Consider the following 4,450-nt stretch of genomic DNA (forward strand, 5'->3'; position numbering starts at 1 on the left):
GTCTTTCTCTCTCGGACGCCATTGCTCACTGTAGCCAAAAGCACAACAACCTTGCGCAGCGACCCCTACTGATCGAGATTGCAGCACGTGTCCGTCCACGACGCAGAAGTATGAAGGCTCGAGTGGTCTCCGTGGTTACGCAGTCGGATAACGCATTACGCGGTCGGAGAAGTATAATGTGACCTTTATTCAAAATAAAAGTCGAGCTGTGTTTCATTATGTATGTGAAGGTGCAAAACTGAAATCGTGCTCCACAGATCCTGAAAATTGTCACCATATCAGACTTTTAATCGACATTTTTAGTTAAAATCACTACATTTTCAGTAACCTTTCTGTTTCTGAGGTTGTTTCACATCCTTGGTCCGACTCTGTCATCACACCTTTGATCTGTCATTTGAGCTGAGCAGGTCAACTTGAGCTAACCTCTGCTAGCTATCGCACTATAGATTACATATAGTTATAGTTACACAGTCTTCCAGCCCCTTCTACCTACATTGTACTTGACTGGTGCAACATTTAGGTCAGGCATGTAGATTAAAAAGTAATTAATATCCTTAAATGTTAATTTTGCTATACAGCTATAATCTCATGAGAGGAGAGGACACATTTGAACTAAAAAATTTCATTAACAGCAGCTTGACTGTTTTGTTTTTATTTATTTAAATACAACAAACACTGGCAGTGAAACAGCTGCATTAACAGTTCATTTGGTTAAATTGGTTATAATTATATGAAGAAGTTTTTTTTTATATCACAATTCAGTTCTTGACAAATAAAGATTTATCAAATGGATAGAAATAAAGTGTATTTAACAGACAGAACAGTGAAATATACATTAGATAAAAAACAACAACAAAACAAGTGCTTCTGCAGAGCTGTAAAGAAATGATATGTTACAAATGGCCCTTTTCCACTATAGTCCCAGCTTGCCTCGGCACGGCACGGTTTAGGTTGCATCTCCACTATAAAAAAAAGTGCCTACTCACCATGGACGAAGTGATCACTGTAAGGCTGCATGAAACTTTGTTTTACATGTGACACACACACAAACAAGTGACTAGTGGCTTGCTTGTAAAGCAGCTGTTTTCCGTGTATCTGAAACACTAGAATCAGTTAATTAAAAACATTTGTTCAGTACTTCCTCCATGAGCGGAGCACAGACTCTGTCTTACAGTCGCTGATCTGAAATAGAGCAGCAGGCTTTGTAATCAGCACTGTTGCCATTAAATACGCCAGACTTCGCTGTTAAGTATTGAGATTTTAGACATTTCCATGGTAGTTGGAAATTAACCCACGTTTTGTGATTGTTTGTCTTGTCTAGAGTTCGGCATTGTTTGACTTGATTTTTGTGTCGGACGTTTCTTCCTGTGACAGCACTCTGGCCAATGAGTGACCTGTAGTCACGCATACTATTTACTCAGCACGCTTGGAAGCAGGTATTAAAAAAAAGTACCTGGTACCAGGTACTATGCTAGTGGAAACACAACTTAACCATGCTGAGGCGAGGCGAGTAGAGCCGGCGGGAACAGTGGAAAGGTGGTGGTGATGGTGGTTTTTAGCAGCTGTGTCTCAATTCAGGCTCTGTATCCTTCGTTAGCTGCATTGATTGGCCAGAAGATGTCAAAATGGTCATCCCATGGGGAAGAGGAAGGGAAATTGGCTGGTAACTGGAAGGTTGCCGATTTGAATCCTGGATCACGTCAAGGCCCAGGCTACTATCCACTGATCCTGTGCCTGGTATGTGTGTTCATTACTGGTGTGTAAGGATGGATGTCATGTTGGCCAACTATAAAATCTCCCAAAAAAAATAACCAATCACAAACCCTGGCCCGCTAGATGCAGGCTTAACACGCTGACGACAGAGATGCTGTTTTTGTATATATCCAACATTGCAGCTGTCCCTTCCTCGTTAGACCATTGGTAGATGGTCATCCCCCTAGAGAACTACAACAAGCATGTTTGTTTCTTTTCTGACCTTCTGCATATACCATCTGGATCATTGGTTTGATAGGTTCTAGGCCTATCCAATGACCTACAGAGGCATTTTCATCTACGTCTGTTGGCCATGCCTCTTTTTTCAATAGAAAACCTCTTTGTTATGCCTTCTATGACACGTTTTCCATCAGTGAAGCTCTGTGATGTTTGCACATGCAAAACTAATGAGCATGTACAAATGACAACGTGAAAAAAGGGGTGTGTCTGCAGAGTGCAAGGCAGAGGCCTAACTTTTAAGTAGGTCAGAGCTACAGGTGATTTGAACTAAGGCCCTTTGATGGACTGCCGACCTGTCCAGGGTTGACCCTGCTGAGTCCGCCAGTGATTTACTTTCACTTTGCAGACACGTCTGGCAAGGACTCCGTTTTGGCCAACTTTATGGTGCACTAGAGGCGGGCTTAATACTATGAGGACAGAGAAGTGATGTCTAGCTGCTTTGCATGGATGTATTATAAGAACTGGATAGAGCACCTTCCCTTTGGCTCGGTTCATTCCTTGTTGCTCACATATGCCAACAAAGTTTCTGACCTCCGGGTTGTGCGGCCCATAGAGCATGCGCAGCAGTGTCACTCCTATAATGCCTCTCGGCTATGTGAACGAGCCAGCGCAAGGCATGATGGGAGTACGCTGCTGACGTGCGCTAGTGGATTTCATGAATACCAATGGCACGTTTGATTCAGCTTTAAACCATGGATTTGTAAATAAATGGCAAAAACAACGATAGTGAATACAGTAAGCTGAAAAGTATACAAATTGCGCGCAGAGAAGTGATCCAGTCAGATACGGAGAAGCACATGGCGCAAGAGAGAGAGAACAGTACAGCGCAGGGGCGGTGCGCAAAAATCTGTCTGCACCCGATGAGGGGGCACTACCACTTTTTTATTTATGTTAATTATTTTACATTTAATAAATGTGACCAGCATTGCATGGCTTGTTTTAAGATTCACTTGCCCGATTTACTTACTTAGGATTTAACTTAAAGGTGAAGTAATTAGTTTATAGTGCCATCTAGAGGAGAGGCTGAAATTTACAACAAAGAACTGCTCCTCTGCTCACCCCCTCCCTTCCCTGAGCGCTACGGTGTCCGCAGCCGGTCAAATGTCGTCCTCGTCGTCTTTCTCCGTGTCAGCATATAAGGTTCGTGAGGCGAGGGAGAGGGCGAGCTACCGCGGCCGTAGCAGACGAAGCGGAGAGAGTGGAGGCGGGACTTCCGCTACAAGTAAAGCGACGATTGATTTGTTCTCTGGCGTTCGTCCTTACAGGCTCCGGTAGAAACATCTCGCTGCTAACAGTGGCTATGCAACCGCGGCCCGCGACCATGTTATTTTACATGACTTTTTGAAACACTACGAAAATGAAACAAAAAATATTATACAGCGACTAGACAATGCAGGAGCACATAATATGTATAAAAAAGTGGATTTTGGGTTATATAAACCCATAAATACTACACATTGTCCCTTTAAGGGAAAACAATTGAACAATTGAGAAGTCAGTGGATTCTAGAAGAAAGTTGCATTTCAATGGACATTTTATTCACTGACACAAAAAGCACACACTCTATGGTGGTAAAGTAAGAGTAAAAGGTAATGAACGGAATAATAAAAAAAAATTAACGGGAAAAAATGGAATTCTAAAAAATGTAAACAGAAAAAATGGAATTCAATTTTTTTTTAACTGAATTTGGAAAAAAATAAAACCATTTTCATAGGGCCCTACCGTAGGTGTGAATGGTTGTTTGTCTCTGTGTGGACTTTTTCTGGACTACAAATATGAAACCCTATGAATTAAAAATATAGAATATAAAGCTCTATAAAAGCTTTTATGGTGGTGCTCTATCCAGTTCTTATAATATATCCATGCTGCTCTGGCAGTCATCTAAGACCAGCCATCTTTGGATTCCTGGCTTGTTGCTTTCATTTTAAGTGACTTTCTCTATAAAGCTCCACAGGCGAAAGTTGTTAAGTGTCATTACTGGATAACCATCACTCCTAGAGACAAGCACGTTTGTTGACACATTTTCCAGGCCCTCTACACGTGTCATCCAGATCATTGGTGTGAGTGGTTTTAGGTCTATCCAATTGCATACAGAGGCATTTTGATCTATCTCTGCTGGTGACTCCTCTTGGAAGTGGGAGGCGACTCTGGCATTAGCCAAGCTAGGTGTGTGTGCGAGTATAAGAAATTGTACTTCTAAAAGTTCCTAGTTTGCTGGCTTCTTACAAAATGTGACCTACAGCTGGATCCTTCATAGCTCAACATATCCCACAGTTCTTTACGTGCCAGAAGTGGAGCTTTGTGAGTTATACCCCATTGGCCAGAGCGGTCCATTTTATAACATGACTTCTGGTTGGCTGTGGCCAGAGACGGCAGCCTCCATATACCACAAAGTTTGCAGACCTTGAATTGAGACATGGCTAGTGTCCATTGATGACTCTCTTTGGTGTGACAGTCT

The sequence above is a fragment of the Microchirus variegatus genome (assembly GCF_963457635.1).
Source record: "Microchirus variegatus genome assembly, chromosome: 16".
NCBI classification, from domain to species: domain Eukaryota; kingdom Metazoa; phylum Chordata; class Actinopteri; order Pleuronectiformes; family Soleidae; genus Microchirus; species Microchirus variegatus.